Source organism: Heterocephalus glaber, unplaced genomic scaffold, assembly GCF_053883595.1.
Source record: "Heterocephalus glaber isolate CG9 unplaced genomic scaffold, H.glaber_assembly_v1.0 deba00001790, whole genome shotgun sequence".
NCBI classification, from domain to species: Eukaryota; Metazoa; Chordata; class Mammalia; order Rodentia; family Bathyergidae; genus Heterocephalus; species Heterocephalus glaber.
The window spans coordinates 1,838,975-1,865,998 of record NW_028258473.1 but is presented as its reverse complement, the minus strand read 5'-3'; the positions used below and the strand labels follow the sequence as shown (position 1 = coordinate 1,865,998).

The window sequence follows — 27,024 nt, the reverse complement described above, 5'->3', positions numbered from 1 at the left end:
GTCTTCACAAAGTTCCTAAGGTGCTCTTTGTCATGAAAGTATCTTATTTCTCCATCCATTTTGAAAGATAGTTTTGCAGGGTACATCCATCTGGGGTGGAGGCTGTTTTCTTTTAGGGCTTGGAATATGTCACTCCAAGCTCTTCTTGCCATGATGGTTTGTGTTGAGAAGTCTGCTGTGATTCTGATGGGCTTTCCTTTGTATGTGATTTGTTTCTTTTCTCTGACTGCTTGTAGAACTTTGTTCTTCTGTTGTGTTTCTGGAATCTTAACAATTATATGCCTATGTGTAGATTTTTTTTGATCAAGGCTATTTGGAGTCCTATATGCCTCACTTATCTGTATGTCAAACTCTTTTCCCTGCTTGGGAAGTTTTCTGCCATTATTTCTGTGAAGAGAAAAATTCCACTTTCTTATAAGCATAAAGACTTTGCAAGTTAGTAAGAAATTATCAGGTCAAAATCTAGCAGAAAGTAAAAACTTAGTTAAACTTGTCGCTGAAAGTCTCCTTTATCCTGAAGGTATTTGCAATTCCAAGTAAACAGCTGCAAAGCTGAGCTTTGGTTGGGTAGTCATGTTTAGCTAAAAGACTAAAGTCAAAAAGCCTAGGGTCCCCTAAAATGAGATCTTAAGAAATCTTTCTTTAAGATGGCAAGGTTTGGCTAGGGATGTAGCTTAGTGGTATAGCTCTTGCCTAACACACTGAACCCTGGGTTTGATCACCACCTCCCCTGCAAAAGAAAGAAAGAAAGGAAGGAAGGAAGGAAAGAAGGAAAGAAGGAAGGAAGGAAGGAAGGAAGGAAGGAAAGAAAGAAAGAAAGAAAGAAAGAAAGAAAGAAAGAAAGAAAGAAAGAAAGAAAAGTAAACAGGGAACCGAGTCAAAGAAAATATATGATTGGTCAAGGTGAAGAAGAGCCTTACTAGAATTATTCTAGTAGAGAATATCTACAATGATAGCTGGTAATTTCTGATTAAGCTTAAATTTTCTTTTCCTAGAGTGTGACCATTTTCACTGAGTTGGGTTTAAGTTTGCTTATGGAGGAACCCAGTATGCTGGAACTGCCTCACTCTAACAGGCTCCGAATTAATGATTTTAACAAGGGAAATGTGAAGCAAAGGTAAGCCAGTCTTCGTTCTGTTTGCAGCCTGCTTCATGCCACCTGGTTGGCTTAGCAAACATAAATCTTGAAATTCAATTTAAATGATCCCACACTAGCAGTGGCCCCATGCACCAGACAAAAGCAAAAAAAATACCTCTCTGGAAGAAGATTGTATTTTCCAAAGCCTCAACTTATTTCTACAAATATAGTATACCATGTAATCATTGATAATCATGTATGCAAAAATAAGAAAAGTATATATAAAAATATTATTTTTAACAGAAACAGAAACAGATCCACAGAGCAAAAAATTGGGTATTATATATCAAACACAGACCATAAACCAACTATGCTTTTAATGTTCAAAGAAATGAAAACCAAGATTGAAAGTATCAGAGAACTGGCAACTAAAAGATGACATAGCAACTGAAAGAAAATTTATATAAATTCCTCTGTAACCTAGGAGTGGAAAAAACCTTTTTAACTGTACCTCAAAAGCTAGCTGGGCATGGAGGCGCACACCTGTAATTCCAGAACTCAGGCAGGAGAGGCAGGAGGATTGCCGTGAGTTCGAGGCCAGCCTGGGCTACATAGTGAGTTCAGGGCCAGCCTGAACTACAAAGTGAGACCCTGTCACAACCCCCCCCCCGCAAAAAAAATCTAGTATCAACTAAGGAAAACTCTGATGATTTTGAGAATAAAAATAAAAAATTCTCCTGGGCAAAAAGACAAGTTAAAGTAAAAAGACAAATGAAACAAAAGACAAACTGAGAAAACTATGAAAGAGCTACTAAAATATTAGGGGAAATGTACTGATAATATTAACTTACTTTATAATACATAAAAAAACTCCAGAATTGATTCATGAAGGACAAGGGAGATGAAAACATTGTATAGATGTGATAAAATATAGTAAAATATTTTTTGGTATGATCTAAGTGGTAGGTAAGTAAATAAAGGCGTACTGCATATTTTCAACTTTACAGTACCTGAAAATATTTTCATAATAAATGTTGGGGAAAAAGCTCCTAAAATACTGAAGAAAAAGGTCAAGTTTATAGAAAATATGTAAAAATAATGAAAAATTAAGATAAAATGAAATGTGAGTTGCCCTTAAATATATAAAAAGATACTCTATTTCATGCAAAATAAAAGAACTGCAAATAAAAACTGCACAGACATATAATTTCTTAACTACTGTATTGACAAAATTCCAAAAATTAAGCAACGTACTTTGTTGGTGAAGCAATAGTGTAACAGCATCTTCAAATATTGCTCATCAGAATATTAGATGCCACAGCTCTTATGGGGAGGAATTTGGCAAGATTTAACAAAATTACATATATATTTAAGTGCTTGTCTTAGAAGTTACAACTATGAGAATCTATCACAAAGATGCAATAAAAAAATATGAAGTCAGGTGTGGTGCACACCTGTCATCTCAGTTGTTCAGAAGGTTGAGGCAAGAGCATCATAAGTTCGATCCAAGTTGTTTTATGGGCAACTTAGAAAGAATCTGTCTCAAAATAAAAAATAGAAAGGCCTGGTGATGTAGCTCAGTGATAGAGAACCCCTGGGTTCAATCCTCTATACTGAAAAGAAAGTTTATATATGCCTACCTATATATTTAGAGTCATATCTTATTTTGTGTATGTATACCTATAGCTATAGTAGTCCCTTGGCATCTGTTGGGGATCAATTCCAGGAACCCCCCGAACATCAAAATTCGCAGATATTTAAGGCCCTGCAGTGATACAGTTTTTATATATTATCTGTACATATCCTCCTATATACTTTAAATCATCTCTATTTACTTATAATACCTAATACAATCAAATGCTATGTAAATAGTTATTATACTGTATTGTTTAGGGAATAGCGGCAAGAAAAATATTCTATATACATTCAGTGCAGATGCAATTTATTTTTATATTTTTCTGTTTTAATTTTTTATCAGTACATGTTTGCATCATATAATGATTACATTCCTTAATGTGGAGTTGGTACATGTACATAATACATCTCAATTCTTTTTTCATTCCCTTTCCCTCCCTGTCCACTTCTTCCATCTCTTGATCCTCTTCCCATTTGAAGATCTTCATACTTCCTATTATTTATCTTTTATTTTGCTCTTTATTTGTATTTTGGGTTTCTCATTTAAAAGAAATCACGAGACATTTAAGCTTGTGTATCTGACTTATGTCACTTAACATTATGGTCCCAAAGTGCATCCATTTTCCAAATTATGGAATGGTTCATGAAATTGCATGTCATTCTTTCTCAGGGCCCATGCTCATAAAGTGCCATCCACTTCTGCTGCAAAGAAAGGGCCTGGAGAGCTGTCACCTTTGTCCTAAGAAGATCGCCCTCACATCCACTCCAGTAATAATGTGAAACAATAGTCATTTCAATGTCTGCCTCTCTGTACTGCCGATTTGTGCAGCACATCTCTGTGAGGCTTGTATTGTGAATGGCACTTTGGCCTAGAAATTGCCATCCAGTTCTGCTGCAAAGAAAGGGCCTGAAGCACTGTCAACTTTGTCCTAAGAAGAACATCACAGTAGAATCCAAACACACTTTCAAGATAATCTTCTCTGTATCATTCTGATTTTAATATATGTGCTGCCAAATTAAGAACCAGATCCAATTTTTTCAAATATTTTCTATCCCTAATTGGTTGAATGGTTGAATGGATGTGGAACCCTGGATACGAAAGGCTGACTGTCCATCTATCTACCTATGTACATATTTACCTCCCTATATACATATGTACACATATATTTCTAAACTCTAGCCCCTGAAATGGCCTAGAAGCTATTGTCTCTGGAAAGCAAGGTCCTGACACTGTGAGGAACTGGACCCTCACTTCCTTGATCCTTGGTTCTTTGTGCCCTTGACGGAAGAATTCAGTCAAAACACAGACTGCTGTGCAAAAGTATCGGTAGAATGTATTATAAAGCCAATATATAGAGAGAGTTATGCCTTCAAGCAAGAAGGCAGTTTGTGCCACAAAGGCACCTGTACTGAGTGTGTGTCTTGATATCTTTCTATGTACACAAGAGTTATTCCTGGGGTTCATTGAATTAGGGTAATGATAACACTATCAACATTTTCTTAGAAGTTACATTGAAATTATGAGCTGTATTCCTGTTCTTTTTGGATAGTGAGTATTTCCTCAGTGGCTTTAATCATGTAAGAAACTTACAAAATACATTTCTGAAAGATAAGTTTTTAATTTAAACTAGGTCCCTCCCCAAGGCATGAGAGTCTTTGAACATCATTTCCTTTCCTGATATTGTTAGGACATAGGTTATGGCAGCCAGGAATGCTGTATTCCTTGTTCCATAGATGGGCAGGTAGTCAGGAATGTGCACAATGAGTGCACAGAGAATGTCATTGTGCTCTGTGAATTGCTTTAGGTCTGAGACCTAACAAATGGTTATAAGTACATTGTCTTTGTTTCTTTACTTAACTGGCAAAGTGTGCTATTTTGGATCCCACCCCCATCCCCCAGCGCGCTAATGTCTAACTACCTTCCTAACACTGTGATCCACTCAATACCAATGTAAAAGGAAATAAAATTCATTGGACACATGGTGATTTGGCATCTGATTCAGGAAATGTACAAGATAAGCCATGAACATCCTGGAGAACAGGGAAGGTCTCAAAGATCACTGAAGTCATGTCACATTGACTCTGACCCAACTCAAAAAAGCTCTTATTGGCTAAAAATGGTACAATTTAAGCATCCATAAAAATCATAACTAAAGTATACTGAAGAACATTAAACAAATTTACATTTATATACTAATAATTATAGTAAGACAAAACCTCATTGGTCACCTTTAGAGAATGTTAGGAAACAGCTTCATTATTTTAAAATCAGTTAATTTAAGAGAAATGATCAAATACCTATTTTTCACTTCCCATATGAACTCAAGGAGACCAAATATTGGTGATTAGGTTTTCTCTTTGTACAAATACTCCAGCCAATAAATTAAAAAGAATACTAGAATTAGAGTGTCACAATTTTGTAAGTCCCTAATAAAACAAATGTCTAGGCAATGATCATCATTGGCTTCTAATATCACAGAAAGAAAACAGGACATTACTTGCCTCCTGAGGGAATTGTCAAGAAGACCTAAGAAGTATTCAGATATGAATCTGTTTAAGACTATAGAATCAACTGTCAGGTTTAGGGAAAGGAAGGAAACAAAGAACATACCACTATTAACTCCACAGAAGCATAATTACCAAAATCCAAGCTGTGGGAAACTCTAGAGGACTCTTTCTTTAATAACAAAAAATGCAGAAAAGGGGAAAAAATGAGGAATTTATAGTTTAAAAGGAGTTTAAAAGCTAAGCATGGTAGTACATGCCTGAAATTCTACATTCTGGGAGGCTAATGCAGGAGGATCATAAATTTAACCCTTGCCTGGGCAACTTAGTGAGATCCTGTATCAAAATGAGAAAATAAACAGAACTAGGGATGTAGCTCAATAATAAAGCCCTGAGTTCCATCTCCATGACCAGAAAAAAAAGATACTTAGGCACTGGGAGTGCAGCTTGAGAGTAGAGTGCTTGCCTAGCATCCTCAGCACCACAATACAAAACAAAATCTGTAAAAAGGCATCAATCATACTATGTGGACCATATTTGGATCTTTATTTAAAGAAACAGTAAAAACAAAATGCAAATAATTTGGAAAATGTTATTTATTTTTTGAGACAAGGTCTTGCTAAATTGCCCAGGCTGGTCTTAAACTTGTAATCCTGTCTCGGCTTCCAGAGTAGCTGAGATTACAAGCATGTGACATCATCCACAGTATTTCAGAAATTTTAAACAATAACTAGATATTCAATGAAATTAATAATTTATTCTTTAACATGTTAGGGTAATGATGTTTTTTATAAGATGTTGAAGATCTGAATGATGCCATGCCAAAATATGACTATAGGTGACCAGAATATTCTACCCTAAAATAGAGCTCTTTGTTGGCATAAGGATTACTTTGAGCTGATTATTTTCAGAAACTGCAGACACAGGGAAAGCTCTGAAAACAGAGAAGTTAATAATTTTGTGAGAGAAATTTGTATCTTTAAGGAAATCTTCATTTGTAAGAGTATCCCATCATCACCATCATAAAGACAAGGATGACTAACTCATTAGAGACCCTAATCAACAGAGAGGGCACTGTCCTAGCTGGGTATGGTGGTGCAAGCCTATAATTCCAGCACTCTGGCAGGCTGTGGAAGGAAGATTACAAGTTCAAGCCCAGCCTGGGCAACTTGGCAACTTTGCAAGATCCTGTGTCAAAGTAAATAATTAATTAAAAGGGCTGGGAATGTAGCTCAGTGCAAAGGCCCTGAGTTCAATTCCTAGTAGCATCACCACCAAAACAGAAGAGGTCCAGATTTAGTCCCCAAGGTCATGTCCCCATGACCCATAAAAACTCAAGCAGAAGTGTGCTTTACTCCTCTCCTAGGTATTTCTCAAGCAAATTAAGATGACAATCAAGGCTAACCATAACAGGGGAAACCAGGCATGGGATACATAGGAATTTCCTGCAGCAGCATCTTCTCAAATTTTCTGTAAATCTAAAAAAGTTATATGTCTAGGATTGGTTCAAAATAATCCAGGTCAGAAAAAAAGGGTAAAATAAGTTAAAATAAATGATCTATGAACTGATAATTGTCAAAATAGGGTGATGGGTATAAGGGGGTTCATTATGTTATTTTATTTTCTTCTGTATGTTAGACATTTTCCATAATAAACATTTAAAAAGGAGACATAGCATATTTGAAAATAAGTTCAAATAGACTGAACTAAAAAGTATAGTTACTGAAATTAAAAATTCAATTAAACTCTTCCTCTTTTTTACTCTTCCATTTTTTCTTCTTTCTTCCTTATCTTCTTCTCTCCTCTTTCTCCTTTTCCTTTTCCTTCCAGAGTAATTCAGTCCAAAAGACATTATGAAGAGTAAAGAAAAGAAAGTTTCTGGACTATGGATAATGGGAACCATGGTAGCTCAAAACATGATGTCTGATTCTGATCAGAGTGAGGAGAGTGTCCATGTGGGAGTAGTTGTTGGCTTGCCACATGATATCAGAATGCATATGATATGAGGTAAGCATCCATATATATGCTCTAGATCTGTCCACTGGGATGGGTGAGAGGAGCAATGCCTTTATAGCAAAATGTATCTCTAGCACCCAGATTTTGGTTTCCAATATTATTATTCACTAAAAAGAAACACAGCTGGGTGCAGTAGTGCACACTTGTAATTCCAGCTACTCAGGAAGCTGAGACAGGAGAATTGCAAGTGTAAATAAAGCCAAATTGGGCAATTTAGCAAGACTCTGTCTCAACAAGGAGGGGGGCAGGTAGGGTTATAGCTAGCACTAGAGTGCTTGCCTAGCATGCATGAGGCTATAGGTTCAATCTCTAGTTCTGAAGCAACAAAAAGCATGAATTCTTAAATAAATGACTGATCCTGGAGGTGGGGGCAAAGAAAATGTAAGATGGGGAGAGAACATCTTCTTGGGCTGGAAAACAAGGGAGTACTCAAGAGAGAAAGTGATCTTGTCAAAAGGATACAGAAAATTAGGGACATAGCTCAGCAATAGAGGCCTTGCTTTACATGCCCAAAGCCCTAGGCTTCATCCCTGGACCACAAAACAGACAGACAAAAACACAGAAGCTAGTTTCAACGGGCTTCCACTGGCCACTTCTAGGACAATCTAAGTATCATAGCAATGTTTTTCAGGGAGTATAAACCTATTCAATAAAATTGGAAAATATAAAGCCAAATTTATATTGAAAGAATAAACTGAAGGTCTGATAAAGTGCATCCTAACAAAATACTGTTTAGCTATAATGAAATAAGAGTAATTTTACAGTAGAAAGCCTTGCCAGATGCCATCTTAACCGAGTGAGTAAAGTAGACAACATTAGTAATGGAACAGATTAAAAGCAAGTGACACCTGAGATAATGCAATAAGACTACAACATCATCTCTGTAATATACCTAACAAAGGTGAATGACATCCATATAACCATGAAAAAAATTAGAAGAATCTAAATTGAAGAACATTCTTCACATTAACTCTCCTGTAATCTACAAAAGCATCAAGATTATAAAGACCAAGGAACAACTGAGAAACTGTTCCAGTCTGAAAGAAGATCAAGAGACAATGTGGCACATGATCCTGAATTGGATATTTTGCTCTAATGAACAATTTTTGGAAACTGGATAAATTTACAGTGTGTTTGAAGATTAGATAGTAATAATGTCCCAATTATAACATTATGATTTTGATGGTTGTATCATGCTTATGTAGAATGTCACAATTTTTGTGGACTACACACTAAAATCTTCTGTCCTGATAGGGCATCCTGTTGGCAATCCTACATATGTCATGAAAAAAGCAACTTTGTAGTATACTTTCAACATGTATATAAGCTTGATACTATTTCAAAAGAAAAAGAAAAAGAAAACTTAGTGAACAGATTTAACTGATCAAGGAATTGAGAGAATCAGTAATCTGGAAGTTAGAAGAAACTATACAGAAAGCAGCAAAGAAAGATCAAAGTCAGAAGGGAGGATAAGAGACACTGCAGAGGAGAAAGGGACTCTCCCTTTACCCTCTGAAGATTCAACACTTGAGTCTTGTAAAATACACTGATGACAGACATATTAACAGGAGAAAAGGTATACAAATTATTACTTGCACATGAGCACAGGAGACATGCAAAATGAGACTCAAAGAAAGGTCAGTTTCTTTAAATATTATTCTAAGGTACAAAAAAATATATAGAGGCTTAGGGTCTAGAGGGGTCAGGTGATGAAGACAAACTATGCAAGTGTGAGGAAGAGATATACATGAAAAACAAAGGCTGTCTTACAATGCCAATAAATTCTCTCAGGTAACAGCCTTCAGAAGACTCATGGGTGGCTGCTTGTGGAAAAGCTCCTTTTCCCATGAGTAGGGGCTTATGACAATTGTATTTCTTTTGGAATAACTCCCCTTAGACAGATGAGAAAATTTCAGAGAAAGCCCATGCCTGCACTTCTGCAGAAGCAGACAGCTGTGAAGTGTGATGGCAGAAGGTTCAGAGAGACCTTGGTTCTGAGGCTACTTCTTTATTTCAAAGTACCATACTTTGGGTTACCCTGTTCTGAGCCTTAACAGTATACAGAACTCAACGAAAAAGTATAGTCTATGCTTAATTTGAGAGCCAATGAAGAAAACAAAAGGAGATTGGGACACAGAATGACAAGATAATACTTAAAATCTTCTGGAACTGATGAATACATCTATCAAAAGATTCAGGGCCAGGGATTTAGCTCAGTGGTTCCACTGCCTGCCTCCCAAGCGCAAGGATCCAAGTTAAATCCCCGGTACCAAAACAAAACAAACAAACAAACAAAAAGATTCAGGACACCCAACAAATCCAGAAATTAGAAAAAATAAATCCTTGACAAGAGCCATAAGAGTGAGAATACAAGCATCATCAAAATATGCCATCACAAAAATAAAAGATAAGTTATAGACTGAGAGAAAATATATACAAAATACCTATCTTATCAAGTACTGGTACTGAGGAAATACTAAACTCAATAATAAAAGATCAAATGACATAACCAAAATATAAGCCATGCATGGTGGTACATGGCTGTGACCCTAGCACTTTGGGAGGCTGAAGCAAGAAGATTGCAAGTTCAAGTCTTGCCTGGGCAACTTGGCAAGACTCTGTTTAAAAAAAAATTTTTTTTTTTGGTACCGGGGATCAAACTCAGGTCCTTGCGCTTGCGTAGCAGGTGGCAAAACCGCTGAGTTAAATCCCCGGCCCTAAAAAAAATATTTTTAAAGGCTGGGGACCACAAAATTTCTACAAAATACTTGAACAATTACTTTAAAATGCAGATATATGCATATGCACATTAATACAACACATATAATGTTATCCATAAAGCAACAAAGGACAGGGACACCTACAGAAAGCAAGCAAAAAAGATGAGTCATATAATTGCCTATCCTACTGATCAGAAAAAGTTTTCAGAGTGCAGCACAGGACAGTGGTACCTAGGCATAGCCTGGTGGTTAATTCAAATTGAGGAAATGAAGCTGGAAGGTGACAGAAACCAAGATAGCCAGAGTTCACAGAGCAAATGACTGGAGAGAAGAGCACTTAATAGAGAACTTCAGAAATTTGCAAAAGGCTTACCTCTGGTATTCAGCTGAGAGAGAGAGAGAGAGTGAGAGAGAGAATAAATTGCCTGATGTAAAGGAAAGAAACACCTGAAAGGACTATAGGAAATAGTAGCTGGAATTCAAAAAGGGCTTATTCTTAAAATTTACAGTGGACATCCTCATAATTCATGGACCATCAGAATACGAAGAGTCTTAGGGCTGGGGATTTAGCTCAGTGGCACTGCACCTGTCTCCCAAGGGCAAGGTCGTGATTTCGATCCCCGGTACCAAAAAAAAAGTACATAGAAAAGAATACAAAGAGTCTTATCTCAACAATAAGCAAAATTAACCTTAGAAAGAATGCTTCTCTGCTCCTGTATAACAAAGCTTAAAACACAAGACCCTGAAAGTCCAGTTTCCAAGTAACTCATTATCATCCTAGAGCAAATCTCAAGAATATCATTTTAGGGGAAAAAAACAGCACTTAACAAGGTAAAATTTGTAGTACCAGGCATCTAATATAACATTACCAGGCATACAAACAATCAGGAAAATAAAACTGAACCATGTCGGGAGCAATGCTACATAATTTTAGGGAAAAATCATTTGGTTAGCCTAGTTCTCCTGCATACAGCCCAGCTATGGAATTCTGAGACAATTCCATTTTGGCCTCCGGTCACAACTGAGACCTCAACGATCCCATGATGCTGTGATTCTCCAGGACAAGAAACATCCTGGGAGCTGAAAACATCCTGGGAGGAACAAACATCTCCTCAGTTCCTCATTGTTCTTGGACTGTTACCACCTTTATGCAGATGTACTGAACTCTCTGCAAGTCATTTGCTACATTTGTTTCTCCCGATGTACTGAATAAAAGGTGCAGTAACCTGGGGGCTTTCGTCTTTGCCACCCAGAGCAGCACTGATCAGACCCAAAGCTCAGCTTCTTCTCAGTCTCATTTTTCTACCTTTCCTTGTAATTCGCCTTGTGCTGCCGTGGCTCACAGGAGACTAGGACTTACTAGTCTAGAGGTTCTAGTAACATCCCCTTCCCCTGTTCCCTACAGAACCAGAAATGATATACATGAAAAATCTTTAAGCAAAGATACTAAAGGAATTTTAATAATGCTATTTCAAATGTTCATGAATCTACAGGAAGTCAGCTGTGGTGGCATATGGTTCCAATCCCAGCATTCAGGAGACTGAGGCAGGAGTATTGCCCAAGTTCAAGACCCTGTCTCAAAAACTGAAACCCTGTCCCCAAAAAAGCAAATAAAATCTAGAGGAAAGATTTTAAATGTTCAGAAAAGACAAAGACATCTTAAATAGATCCAAACCAAACTTTCAGACATGAAAGCTACAATGTCTGAGATGAGAGATACACTGCGTGAAATTAATAGTAGATTAGACACTGAAGAATGAAAGATTAATCAACTTGAAGAAACAGACATGCCAACTATGCAAAATTAAGCACAAAGAAAAAGGAATCGAAAAAAATACCTTCAAGTGGCCAAATGTGTTGTAATTGGAGTCCTAGATAAAGAAGATGGAAGAAAAAAATATTTAAGAAACAGTGCCCTACAGCCTGGGCTACATAGTGAGTTCTAGGCCATTCTGAACTGCCTAGCAAGACACTGTCTCAAAAAGTTTTTTTAATTAAAAAAAAACACCAGTGCCCCAATACTTCAAATTTGACGAAAACTGTAAACTCACAGATCCCAGAGGCTCAACAAATTCCAAGCACAAGAAATTTTTTGAGGGGGACAGAGATAAGATTTATTGATGAACTTGTTAGGGGGAGGGGAAGCATAGTGGAAGCCTTCAGGCGTGCAAGGCCTGCCACTTGTCCAGGGGTCCGCTATTCGGGATGTATTTCACCCTACGGCCATCAGGGAAGAGGCGCTTCTCGGCAACCATGTCTTCAAATTCATCTGCATTGAACTTGGTGAAGCCCCACTGCTTGGAGATGTGGATCTTCTGGTGTCCAGGGAACTTGTGTAGGGCCTTGATCACATGTTCCCAAGCACAAGAAATTTAAAAAGAGAAATACTCCAAGGCATATCATAATTAAAATGCCTAAAGCAAGCCATAAGAAAACAATCTTTAAAAATAACCAGAGGGAGAAAAATATTACATACATAAAAATAAAGATGGAAACAGATTTCTCATCAGAAAATATAAGCCAGGAGAGGAGCAACATCCTCACTATATGGAAAGAAAAAAAAAGTAAAGAGAGACAGAGAGAGAGAGAGAAGAGGAGAGGGTGGGAGAGAGAGAGACAGAGGAAGAGGGGAGCAGGAGGGAGGGGGCAGGGAGAGAGAGGGGAAAAGAGGAGAGGGAACGAGGGATGGGGGAGAAGAGAGAGAGGGAGAGAAAAGAGGGAGAGTGGGAAAAGGGGGGGCAAGACAGGGGAGGGGAGAGGAGCAAGAGAGGAGAGAGAGCTAGGGTGAGGGTGAAAGAGAGATATTAATTGATGGTTGTGTGATCACCAAGCAGCATTAGGAGTCCATGAAGCTTTATGGTCACTTTAAGTGAGACTAGTCAGTATAGTTGTGTGTGAACTCTCATCATATTTTCAGTTAGTTGACTATGTCCGCAACAAGTATATAGAATGCCAGGTTTAAGTAGGGTTTCCCTTCTTCCTGATGAGTATAAGAAAGCAAAATGGGAGGAAGGGAGTTGATAATATTGCAAAAGGGTGGCTGTAGAGGTCGTGAATGGAGCTAAGCTGGTAAGGAGAGGAAAGAGGACATTGGGAAGCTGAAGGAGAGTAAAATCTTATAGATTGATAGACCACACATCCCAAAAGGATGAAAGTATAGAAGGAGTGAGATAGTCTTTCTTTTTTCCCAGAGCTTTTACTGCTTGCTTTTTCTTAGACCTCGTCTCACATGTATTAAAGCAATATGTTTTTCTGAGAATTTATACACAAACAGAAGTAGAAAATAATTTGGAGGGCTGGACTGAAGAATTAACTATATTTTATTTTACTTTCTTTTGTGCTGCTGGGCTTTGCGCATGCTAGGCAAGCATACTACTGCTAAACTATATCCTGTAACTGTATTTTAAACTTACATACAAGTAAATCAGGCATTAGTGATATATATAATCATCCTAAGGGTCTTCAAGGCCTAGGAAAATCAGTGTCCTCTAACCCCCACCCCATAATACCTACTCACACCATTTTCCTCTTCCAGCTGTATTATAGAGGAAAGCTACTTTAACATAGTTCCTGTATGGTATTTTTCATATGAAAGTGTACTTATGGGAGGAGTTGCTCTTCCATATTCCTCATGGTATCCCTTGCTTTCTATTCTTCCTCTTTTTCTCTTTCATGTTCTTCCTTGTTGAGAAAGAAATGTGGGAAGGGGTGGGAAGCAGGAATGTATTATACAACAGATGGATTGCTCTTTGCTTTGTGGGTAATTTCGATGCCAATCTAATTGCAGTTGCATAGGTTTTGTTTGTTTTTCATATGTACAGTCCTCAGATGAACTTATTTGGAACAAACATTGACCAGACATTCTTTTCTTTTTAGTTCTCTTTCCCAATGGAGCCAAGGAATTCTTCCACAGTTGCTCTATATCTTCTTTTCCCCTAGTGACAAAATGAGAGAGCATGACTGCTAATAGGCAAGCTAATGAAGGACCAGAGAAAGAGGCAAGAAGGAACATGTGAAGGGAGTGGGGGATGGGGCACCTGCCCTCTGTGAGCTAGATCCTAACATTTGCTACTCAGTTTATCTGTGCTATGTGCTTCATTCCATTCCTCGGCATCCTTTAGGCCTTTAGCATGACTTTCCTGACATAAAAGCTTCATGTCCCCTTCCAATTACCTGAGCCCAAAATTTCCCACCTCAATACTGTCTCTAACCAATGAATGACGGTGTGGGTTGATTTTCTCTTACTCAAAAACAAACACATTCTAACAGGCACAGGACACTTACCTCTGTATTTTTTATACTTACATATCCTGAATTCTCATAACAAACATATATCTCTATTACAATTCTTAATGGCTAACATTTAACTAATTTACTCCTTACAATTCTATAAGGTAGGTATTTCCATTTGACAGATGCTGAAACTGAAGCAAAGAGAGGTATAGTAACTTGATAAAAATCACATGATTAACTGGGTGTGGTGGCACAAACCTGTAATCCCTGCACTCTGGGATGCTGAGGTGGGATTACAAATTCAAGTCCAAGGCCGGGGATTTAGCTCAGTGGTTCCACTGCCTGCCTCACAAGCGCAAGGTCCCGAGTTTGATCCCTGGTGCCAAAAAACAAAATACCAAATTCAAGTCTAGTCTGGACAACTTACTGATTTAATAAGATCCTATCTCAAAAAAAATAAAAGTAAAAAAGAGCTGGGGATGTAACTCAGTGTGAGTACTCTGGATTCATTCCCCAGTACTGGAGGAAAAAAAATATGATTTACTAAGAATTGAGTTTCAAACCCAGAGATAGTCACATTCAAGTTTATGTATTTATTCATTCATTCATTAAGCCGAGTCTCCTTTTGAAATTGTAAACATAAAAAGTAAAGAGTGGTTAGGGTGTAACTCAGTGGTACAGTGCTTACTTAGCATACATGAGGCCCTATGTTCAATCCCCAGCACCATAAAACAGACAATCAGGACTTTTCTAACATGGCCAATTAGAGGACGTGCTTCAGAGAAGCTCAGAGTGAGACACCTGCTAAGGCAGGTATTGTGAAATGGGGGAGGCAGTCACACCCAGATATGGATAATTAACCTGAAAGATAAATCCTCTAGTGTTGCAGTTCACAACTGCGGCATGGCACAAAGGATGAGAGATTAATCAAGAGTCAATGCCCAATTCAAACTCAAAAGATGGACTTCCAGGAAGATGGCAGAGAGGTAAGCAGCAACAAATCAATGTCTCCAAGGTTCAGAATCCAGACACTGGAAATTAACAACTTGGGGAAGAGGGGAAGGAGGGAGGTGGGTCCCCAGAACCCAGGAAAAATCTGAAAGAAAAATTGGAACCTGCAGAGAAAATGAGAGCAGCATAGAAAGAGGAGGCAAACTGCACTCCTTTCCTCTTGTTCTCCCACCTTGTGGTGTGAGAGAGGATGATCCCATCTACAGAAGCACAGTGAGGATTGGTAAGTCTAGAGGTCTCCAGGGAAAAACATGCTGATGGAGTGGAGCAGTGGATGCTGTGAGCTGCATGGGCTGGGAGTGACTCCAGTCCAGGTAACAGCCTGTTCCCCAGAAAGAGTGCTTGGTCAGACACCTTTTTAGAGAGGGACCAACTGAACCCAGGACTCAAAACATCTGTGGGATGGCTTCATCTCAGGGGTCCCTGTGTTGAAATTTCTCACCAACTGGGTGAAGGATGGCCTCAGGAGATGTCCAGGGTCAGGGGGCCATGGGCAGGCCAGCGAGGGACACCCAGAGTATTGTTGCCTGAAAACTAAAGCCCAAACCCCACAGCTGGAGGCCAGGATCTGCCAGAACTTCTGTGGAGTTGAAAGTACAATATACCCACCACAAAGTTGCAGTTCACAGTTGGAGGCCTCAGTCATTTGTGGATTTCCTTAGAACCTAACTAATAAGTGTTCAGGGAAACCCCCACAGTTTTGCATAAACCACAAATATCCTCCACAATTGCTTTTTTTGGCCAGAGGTTTGGGAGTAACAATCAGAGAGCATCATTCAGTTCTCCTTGCTGCTGACTGGCTGCTGCCCTGTAACCCATCTCCAGCATACTGGCATCATAACAGTGTAGCTATCTTGAGTGTTCTCAGTTTTACTCTTTTTAAATCCCTAAGATCCCTAAGATGCTGCCAAAATGCCCTGCACCTTCTAAGGAAAGTATTTTATTAAATTAAACTACATAACTGTGGGAGACAGCATATTTAGGATTTAAACTATAAAAATAGGCATTTATAGGCAATTTTCTGACCGTATGTGAAATTTGTGATTTTTCACAATTCACAGGTGCTCTAGGAATACAGCCTCTGTGAATTTTGGGGGTTCACTGTGCCAGAATTGGCACCCCATCCCAACCCTACTGCAGGCTTGCTAGGATTATCCAACACCCCACCCTAATCCTACTGCAGACTTACTGGGTTATCCAGCACAGATCTAGGCTCTAACTTGGACATTATCACAAAACTGTAGCTACCAGAAAATAACTACAGGCTTGAAGTCACAGAGAAATTTTATTTTGTTTTGTTTTTCTTTGTTTTTTGGGGGTTTTAAAATTTGTTGTTTTGGTTTTCTTCTTGATTGTTTTTTCATGAGTGTGAACATTATTTTTAGTTCTTTTGTTTTGATTTATTCTTGTTTTTGTTTTTTCCTTCTTTTTTTGCTGTGTCCTTTACCAGTTTCCTGAAGCTTGAGTAATCTTCCTTTGACCTTCAGCCTTTCTTATAATTGCTTTTCTTTTATTTTTTTGCCTCTATTTTTCCTCTTATCACTTTTAAATTATCTTCCCTGAGGTTAAAATCACTCTATTAAATGGATTTTTATTGTATACAATTTTTCTGATTGAGTTTTAGATTTTGTTATAACTATAAAGCTTGTACCTATGGCTAAAGGGGACAAATTAGTAGTTATCACAGTTTGTGATTTTCTGGACTGTAATTGATGCTAGTGTTATTACTGGTCCTACTACTTTAGCTAAGGTAACATAGTTGTTGTGATCAGTTGTTCTTCCTTGTATGCCAAAACCAAGATTGTCTGGAGGCCATAAACAATACCATAGTCCAGTACCAAAGAACTCGGTGCTAGGCCAAATAGACACCAACCTTTAAGCCCTAACAAATTGAAGAGGCAGGATCTTGGGACAGACTCACAAGACAGATACATATAGAAGACAAATCTGAGAAGCAATTATTTCCTAGAGGCCTTGGTACTAGTAACAAAGCTACCTAGCATAAGCATTTTACAAACATGAATGCAGAAAACAAATTAAAAATAGAAAATAAGACATGGAAGCAAGGTGCAACTCCAGACCTGCAGCTGGCACAAGGTAAATCTAGGGGGCATTGAGGTGGAAGAAATCAAAAGCCACCCAGCTGAACTTTCTGAAATGGAAACAGTAGAAGTAGCAAAGCAGATGAATCAGGCTCTAGAAAAAAATTAGAAATAATTGCACAGTTTACTAAAGAGATGACCACCACAATGAAGGACATGGTTAGTGAATTTAGAGTAGATTCAGATTTTTAAAAACAGAGGAGCTTAGAATAGTGATGGAAACCATGAATGGCCAACATAGGATAGAACTGGATTCTATTAACACAGATTCAAACAGATATCCAGGAGATTAAACACATGAGAATAAACCAATGTGAAGACAGAATATCAGATCTAGAGGACAGGTTCACATTAGCAACACCAAGTGAAAGACTTCTGAAAAACAGAAGGGGACCATGAAAAATCAATCCAACAGCTGCTAGAAGATGCAAAGAAGAATAACATAAGATTCATTGGAATCAATAAAGAATCAGAAGAAAGCACAAAGGACATAAAGAAATTGTTCACAGAAGTAATGGCAAAAACTTCCCAAGTATGGAAAAAAAATGAGATACAGATAAGTAAGGCATATAGAACTCCAAATCATCATGGTCAGAAAAAAACTACACCAAGGCATGTCATAGTCATGATTCCAGAAATTCAACATAAGAACAAAATATTAAAAGTTGTTTGAGAAAAGAATCAAATCACCTATAAAGGAAAGCCCATCAGAAACACAGTGGATGTCTCAACACAAACCCTAAGTCAATGAGAGCTTGGAGTGAAGTATTTCAAGACCTAAAACAAAAAAACCTCCAAACTAGCCTGATGTAACCCTCCAAGTTACCTTTAAAAATTCGTGTAGAAATAAGGTACTTCCAAAAAAAAAAAAAAAAAGAAAGAAAGAAGGTACTTCCATGATAAACAACACCTGAAGAAATTCATGACCACCAAACCGCACTCAAAAAAAGTACAGAAGAATATTCTAGAAAAAAAAGGACAATTCCATGAATCCCATTGGAATGAATCTACCAGGCAAGGCACTTGGGAAGCACAAATATAAAACTTAATATATCATGAGGTTAGCAATAATTGGTATCACAGCTATATAGAAATTTTTACATATATTTATTTCTACTTTTAAGACAAATTTTAGATTCCTTTAACAGGTTTTATAAGATGTAACTATATTAACAAGAATTAAAGACATCTTTAGAGCTCTGATAAGTTTTGGAACAGTGTTAATGACCACAAATAGACTTATTACCCAATATAGAAGTGTATCACATTTTATAAAACAAAAATGCTTGTTTAATCAATGTCAATAGATGTAAACCAATTTTAAATGTCAGGACCAACTTTTGATCATTTTATATTCTTTTATATGCTTAACCTATTATTTACTTTGTATATATTAAACTTTAGTCTTAACTCTATAAGCTTAACTTTAAAGCATAGACTCAAAGCATAGCTTTTTAGGTATATACATACATATATGCCCAAATATATGTTATGTCATAAACTAAGATAATACTTGACTACTTTAACCAATCATGAACTGATTATTGAACATTTTATAGTTAATATTCAAATACTCTTTAACTCTTAAAGATCACTTTTTAGTAACCAAAAGCCTAATGATAAGAACACAAAAAAGTTATTTTAGTGAGATATAGAACCTTTTCTTTTAAATCTAGTTTTGTAAGTTTAACCAAGAGCATTTCAATATTTTAAAAAACTCATATTATATTACACAGAGAAATCTTAACCTTTTAATTATGGCCAAAAACAATTACTTTAGATGACTCATCATAACAGATAACACTTATTTGAAGCTATATATATTATCTTTGACCAAGAAAAACTCTTAAATTATGGTACACAGACAGTAATAGACATTGTACTTAAAAAACTGATTTTTGATATTATCTTGGTTACCTAAGAACCTGGATGAAAATGTTACCAACTTTAAAGACATTTTTACTCTAACCATCTGATTTAAATTAGCCTACTGTTAAGGCAGATTTTGTGTTTTTTTTGGTACCGGGGATTGAACTTGGGACCTTGCACTTGCAAGACAGGCAGCAAAGCCACTGAGCAAATCCCTAGCCCTAGCCTACTATTAAGCTATATGAACCACAAGCATTTGAGATGATGTCTTGAGTGTTTATCTATAAGCCAATGTAAGGGTTTTTTTTTTTTCTGGTACTGGGAATTGAACTCAAGACCTTGTGCTTTCGAGGCAGGCATGGCACCACTGAGCTAAATCCCCAGCCCTATAAGCCAATTTAAGTAGAACTTTTGGAGGATAATATAATATAAGCTGAAAGTTAATACACAGAAACATATACATATTAACCTATATCATATGTAACCTGTATGCTTTCAAACTGTTACATATATGTTATCAAAGTTTCAGGCTTTTCTTCCTAAGTAAACCTCAAACCTGTCAGTCTTTATCTGGTAATGTTTTAAATAAGTTTGACTACCCTGAAACCCTATATAAATGATCCTTCCATGGAAATCTCAAAAAGAACAAAAAATGTAGACATAAAAAGAAATTGTTGAGCTCAAAAAATATTTTTCTTAATCAAGGCAGCTGAAGGTGCTTTAAGTTGTTATTAACACACATTAAACATACAAACACACAAAACAATTATGTTTAAACCAGAGTGCACTCTTACATATATTGGTCCAGTTGAACTACAATAATATTTTTATAGTTTTTAGGTTTGTAACTATAAGCAGACTAGCTAGAATTTCTCCTATGGGTCATCAATTGGCAGAGATCTCTTTTTTTTTTTTGGTACTGGGGATCGAACTCAGGACCTTGCGCTTGTGAGGCAGGCGCCAGAACCACTGAGCTAAATCACTGGCCAGGCAGAGATCTCTTGTAAAGCATCAGAAGGAAAAAAACCCTTTTACACCTGTGAAAGCAAAGACTTATTAAGAAGGTAACTAGGCTGACAGTTTATCTTATTGGAATAAACTTTTTTCTGTTTAAAACTGTAAATAAGCTTATAAGGGTCCCTAGGAACATTTTTTGTTTTATCAATGAACTTATTTGTTCTATGAAAAAACAGTTATATGCTGCCCTGTGGAGCAGCATTCTAGAAGGGAGAAGGAAGTGAAAGGAGTTAATTTCCAGCTCTAAGGGCAGAAAGGCTGATAAATTTGGACTGAAACATTTACATGTATTCTTTGAGAGTTTGAAAGTCAAATCCAAACCAGTCCACCTCCCCCCCAGGGTTTCATTGTGTAGTTCAGGCTGGCCTTGAGGTCACTACATTGTACAGGCTGGCCTCAAACTCGAGGCAATCTTCCTGCCTCAGCCTTTTGAGTGTTGGGATTACAGGGATGCACCACCATTCCTAGCCAGGCCCATTTTTAAGAATATGGCCCAGAGATAAGTGAAAGTCAGTTTTATTCTGGAAGGGTCATAGGGAGGGGAAAACCCACCACTTCAGAAACCCAGTCCTGGAATTCAGCAGCCACAGAGAAGAGAACTACGCTGGAGCATGAGAACCAAATTCCAACCATCTCAAGGGGACAGAGACAACCAGTACCAAAAAGCTTTTCCAGGGTGGATCTGCAGTCCTTAGCAAAACATGCCTCCATAGACAAAATTTCTGATTGATTTAAATTGCATTGTCAAGCAGAAAATTAAACCACTAATCAAAGAAACGGAATGTCTACTTTTTAACTTTTCTGAAAGAGTAAGAGAGAGAGGGAAAGAAAAATCATAGGACAGATTGGAGATGCACCTTTAAGCTTTATAGTTTTGGGCTCATATATTTTAAAAAATTTTAGTTTCCTTTTCTTTTCCTATAATTTTGCATTTTTCTCTTCTTTTCTTTTTTTTGGTAAAACTAGTCCAATTGGCATATGGTATTATAATTTGAGAGGTCCCCCCAGCCAGCTTATCTGGCCCCCAGGGGATTAGAGGTGGAAGGGGGTTTTCAGCGGGAGCTGAAGGAGGAGGAGGAAGATTTTTTAGGGAAACTTCCTTTGAGTAGATTAAATAGCAGACCTGCAAAGATGCCTGATAGCAAGATTCACAGCTTTTACAGGACCTAATGACTGTCTCAATTTTTGACCCACATGTTCTCAGCCCTCCACTTCCAGGCTGTCTTCTACAGGAGACCATTGGCATTGTTGTTGAATAACTATCAATAATACATAAATTGAGGTTCAGAAAGTTTACATCCAGATGTCTTTAAGAGAGATTGTAAATGTTGCTTAAATGTTTTTTCTCTTTGTATAAAGTTTGATCTATACTATATGAATGAAAGTAAAAGAGTAAAAAGAAGAAGAGACGAACTGTCCCTGCTCACTTAGCAACTGGACAGTTTTAAGAGCTCTGGGCTGTTAAACCTAAACTGCAACCTTGCTGAAGACATTCTGGGCTATTCTATGGCTACCTCTGTCCCCTTACCAGGATGTGAAGTTAGACATCATTGTAGGAAATCACTTCTGATTGATTCAAAGCCCAAGGGGACCTGAGGACCCTTAAGGGCATGATCCCACTGTCTACCACATGTGCACAGTGGGACACACTTATGTAATCATGACAGCATAGACTACTGCATATGTGTTACAGTTATGTAACGACATAATGATGTAAAGCTGTGTATCAGACTATATAAGGGCTGAGGAATAAAGACATGCTGCTCTTGTGGTCTTGCTGCTGATGTCAGCTCTGCTTCCTTCCTTCCTTCCTTCCTTCTTTCTTCCTTCCTTCCTTTCTTTCTTTCTTTTTCCAGTACCAGGGATTGAACTCAGGACCTTGCACTTTCAAGGCAGGTGTGCTGCCACTGAGCTAAATCCCCAGCCCCTGCATGCTTTCTTTATTCTGGGGACCTCACCCATGAAAATACCCTTTCATCCCCTCTACCCTGACATCCTTGTTCCTTTTCCAGGCTTTTGTAGGTTGGCCCTCTGCATTGAGTTGTACCAACTTATTCCTCACAAGGCACCACTTTGTTACAGTTGAATGGGCCAAAAATAGTCCAGATACTTGTACAGGAAAGAATTGCCAAGTGTACACCTCATAGTAAGTAGCTATGTTTATTGACGATCATGGGGCAGTAGCAGCAGCAACAGGCAGAAGGGCAAAAGGAAAAAGGAGGAGAAAGAGGAGCAACAACCCCTGATAATTCAGGCTTCCAGTATTTAAAGGATCAGACACCTCTGACTTCAAGTGCCTCCCACTGTGGTCAGACACCTCTGATCGAGGTGCCTCCCATTCCGTTTCTTACTGGTGTAGATGATCTGCTGCCTTGGGCATCATGGGCATCCAAGCTTAAATATGGATAATCATTAGGGTGGTGTTGTGTTTATAGTTGAATGAAGGGGGTGAGTGACTCCCTCAACTTTTCTGCTTCTAACTGTATTATCCCCCCCTGAGAGCCCTGGTCCCCAAAAATCTTTGAGGAGATTTGGAGGAAGTTCCAACTTTTTAGCTACTTGCAGCTGAATAGAGGCGTTAGCTCTACCTATACCAAGGAGACTAAGGAACTCTTTCTCTGACTGATCTAGGAGTTCAGGGGAGCTGGGCCCTTCCTTCTAGGATTTTTTGATGAACTGTGAATGTGGAAGCAGGTTCTGATCTTGATCCTGAATTATGGTCATCACCAGTAGTTTGATGGCTGCCAAACAAGAACAAACAAATTTGAGTATGAGATTAAGTATGTAAGATCTAGATAGTAAGGTTTTGAGAAGCATCAGTAAAGACCATCTCCAGGACAATAACCAAGGCCCCCAATTCCAGATATTTAGCCAGGACATCTATGACTCAAATAATTTTTTATGGATCTTGGAAGAATGGTCATCTAGTTTTTGTGCTGGGTCTCTATTTTAGACCTATTGACAATTGACTCTTAAGAGATTGATCAGTTCTCAAGGGCTGGTTGTAACTAAGTCAATACAGCTGAGATCTGGATGTTTACCTGGGTACACATTATAGCTAACAAGAGGCAGATAAATCTTCATTAACCTAATTAACCTCAGTTGTTCATATGTCAGGCCAGTCATAACTTGAGGGTTCACTGTACATTTCTCATTTGGGGACAATAGCCCCTTTGTTTCAGCTGTTAGGAGTTCTAGTCCCCCTCTGATGTTGTATGGCCACTGCTGCTAGTGTCTGTCTGGTCTTGAAGGAAAGCAATACTCTGGGCAAGTTTTTCTAGACTTTGTTAAATTCTTAGGTGGCTGTGGTGATAGGAGAAAGATGTGATTAGTTTTAAGGTCTCATGTAGGTAGTCACAGTATATTATCTCTATTAGAGGGAGTTTTTGAATAATCCAGGGTGATACCAAAAGAAATGGAAAAGACCCAAAAGATGTCTTAGAACAAGAACCTTAAGTGTAATGTACATTCACACAATTAACTTGGAGGGAGCAAATGTTTTACTTATCTAGTTCACTCGAGTGGTTGGTGTTTTCTGAAAAGAAACTTGAGGTCGTGTATTGGTTCTTAGGTATATGAAGTTTGTGGTTCTTTGTTATTACCTGGTATGGTAAACATCTGAGGCTAACTGATGTTGTGAATTTTACCCTGGAAAGGTGAATCCAACTATTTCTTGTATCTTAATGGCAAAATAAGTGGTTAATAAAGTTGTGAGACCTTGTATTAGGCAATATTTTTCTGATGACTTGACTATTGGTAAAATGAGTATATTACATGGGGATTGGCATGGCACCAGTAATCCTGTAGCCAAAAACTTGGCTTTAATGCCAGTCTAGTTTCTTTCTTAAGGGAATATTGTTTTTTGTGAGGATATAGATTAGAGTCCTTTATCTAAATGACTACTAGAGGGTCAGGGATTTAGCTCAGTGGTGTTGCCACCTGCCTTGCAAGCACAAGTTCCTGAGTTTGATCCCTGGTACCAAAAAAAAGCTAAATGACTACTAGAGTGACCTTGACAGCCCTCTCTCGTGGGCTATCATACCATGCTTGGGGATCAACTTCTGGCAGAGATATTGGACTCAATGGGGTCAGGGTGGCTGAACCTTTAGAAACTAGGACATGGGTTGCTGGAGTTGAGTATCAGAGTGGCCCTGAGTATATCTCTTCCAATTATTGGTATGGGGCACTCCATTATCACCATAAAAGCAGCTTGGTAAAAGAAATCTTCCAAACAGCAGTTCAAAGTAGGAGTAAAGAAAGCTGTCCAGTCAACTCCGTCAAGGCTCACAACAACTTTAGAATGGGATGAAAGCTCAGCAACAAAAAACTAGGACTGAATAAATCATGCCAGTATCACAGAGGAAGGTGCCTGTTTGCCTGCTACATCTAAAGTTATCTGAGGCTCTTGTGGACCCATTATGATACTCTTGTGCAGGAGCTTGCAGGCTGCCTTGGCACCATCACCACTCATTGTCTGGACTTTTTTTCCCTTGGCACCATGGTGAGGGGTGACCTCATCCCTCTCTGGGAGGAATAGCAATCTCTCTTCCAATGCCAAGGGTCTTCTCTCATGTTCTGACAGGTCCAACAAGGGTGAGGTGGATTCTGAGGGAATTCTTTTCTCCAGTGTCCTGTTCAGTTGCACTTGAAGCACTCTGACTTGCTCCCATCTCTCTTTTGATTACTTCAGGTTCCTCTAGAGTTGCAGATTTGGCCATGAGCCTTATCAAATAGGGTGAACATGGCTTTAGCCTGCCTCTTTTCATTATCTAGTTCTCATTTGTCCTCTACTTCATCACAGTTATTGAATACTGAATGAGGTTTATTGTCCAAATGGCTTATTTCAGTTTGTGGGCCCAGCTGGAGTTTTTGGAGCTTTTTCCTAATATCTGAGGCTAACTGACTAATAAAGTTCTGCCTTGGGACAATCTGACTTTCTCTCAACTCAGAGTCTAAATTAATGTGTTCACAGAGCACTTCTTCAACCTGAAGCTGAAAACCAACTGAATTTTCATTGGGGCCCTGACTAATAGATGTGTTATCATAGTTCACAGGTTTGGGCATCCCTTGTCCCATACCAGCTAAAATGGCCTTGATATATAACTTCCTTTTTTTTTTTTGGAATGCAAAAGATTAGAACCTTTAATAAAGTATCTTAATTCCTCAACTTTAAGAAATAATTAAAATAAATAAAACAGGACAGTGACCAGAAAAATAGTACCATTATAATCACATTAAATAGAAAAGCTACCGTGAACATTTTCAGAATGAGACAAATACAGTGCCAAACATTTTAAAATATTCCCCACAATTTTGTAATATTTCATGTTTCACAAAAACATTAACCAAAAGAAAGGCTTCAGTACCCATTAAAAAAAGAAAGGTAAAAGTACATATGCCGAGAGTTGCTAAAATACCTTTTCAGTTTTGTTTTCTTTTGGTACCAGGGTTCGAACTCGGGTCCTTGCGCTTGTGAGGCAGGCAGCGGCACCACTGAGCTACATCCCCGGCCCAGTTTTGACCTTTATATTCGCCCTTCAGTAATTCTAACAAATGAATAATATTTCAAAGATAATATAGGTAGTACTCCCATGTGAAACTATATGCACTTTTGGTAAGTAAAACATTTGTTTTCCTCTGGACCCTATCAATTTCATAATTTACATTTCTTTAAAAGGCTGATCAAGTTGTCTGCCAATATTAGATCAGCAAATGTTAGCTGAACTACATTAAATCCAACCTCATGTAATCTATATGTGAGAAATGACAGCAAGTGTATGTAGAGGAATGTGGTAAGAAACAGCCGTGGTCAGTTTTAAAAATAAGCAGCACAGCTCCTTACTACTCATACTCTTTACTACCAAGAAACTAAGCCAAATTTTAGAAAAATACAGTGCGAGAAAAGATTCCAGTTAAAAATATATTCATTTGGTTAAAAATCATCCCTTTATAATACTTATTTGTGATCTGAATTCACAGCATGCCCCACCAGCCTAAGGTAATCTTCTAAACGTCATCGTACTTGGGATATTGCAGTGTGCATTTCAGTTCAGTGCTGATGGAGGCCACTGGGTGCAGCACATCAGCTCCTATACGATTTTCTTAAGTGACTTTCAGTTTAGAAACCTCCGGCACATGTAGTTTTCTTCAGGGACCGCATAGCCAAACTTCTTATAGAAACCAACATTTTGTGGTAGACATTCAAGAGTAATCTTGTAACAGTTCAGTTTCTTGCTTAGCAAAGTAAGGGTCGACAATAACAATTTGCCAAGCTGCTTTCCTCTGCATTCATCACTAACAACAACATCTTCTACTCTTCCTCTCTTAGCACAGGAATGGATGAATTTATGTTCGATTATCAGAGTTGCTGTAGCAACAATCTGTCCTAGGGTTACATCTTCCACAACTATAACATAATAATCCCCAGATTTCTTCATATATTCAAAAGATTTCATAAACTGTTCTGGGTTGACAACTCCAGTCTCTGTCAGCTGACCCAGTACCTTAAAAAAACCTCTGCTTAAGTCAGCAGTACAAAGGGGCCTCAAAACCAAACCTTCTCCGGGAAGTGTTGGAGAAATGTCTGGAGAAAACGTAGCTGTATTCTGGCTCCAGTCCACTTCTCTTAGTAGACTTGGATCAAACATAGGTGTTTCGTCAGGTTTCATCTTTCCACTAAGGTAGGGCTGCAGAGTGCCGGATCCGGATCCGGCTTCAGCGCAGCCCCACCTCCTGTCCCAGCAGCGCCACAGCGGGGAACCGCGGCCCAGACTTGGCAGGGCCCGGACGAGGCAGGGCCCACACCTCCGCCCCGCCCCGCCCTCACCGCTCTCACGGG

General features: G+C 38.3%; 1 protein-coding gene and 1 pseudogene across 1 annotated transcript in view; one reads left to right on the top strand and one right to left on the bottom strand.

Moving 5' to 3' along the window:
- Nucleotides 1-27,024, top strand: part of Yipf6 (Yip1 domain family member 6) — a 110,169-nt gene that overhangs the window by 39,886 nt on the left and 43,259 nt on the right. Inside the window, exons 3-4 of the mRNA XM_021249850.2 lie at nucleotides 996-1,117; nucleotides 7,049-7,225. The gene's annotated coding sequence lies outside the window, so the exon portion shown is untranslated. The remainder of the gene's footprint in view (nucleotides 1-995; nucleotides 1,118-7,048; nucleotides 7,226-27,024) is intronic.
- Nucleotides 26,096-26,913, bottom strand: LOC101709170 (glucosamine 6-phosphate N-acetyltransferase pseudogene; annotated as a pseudogene).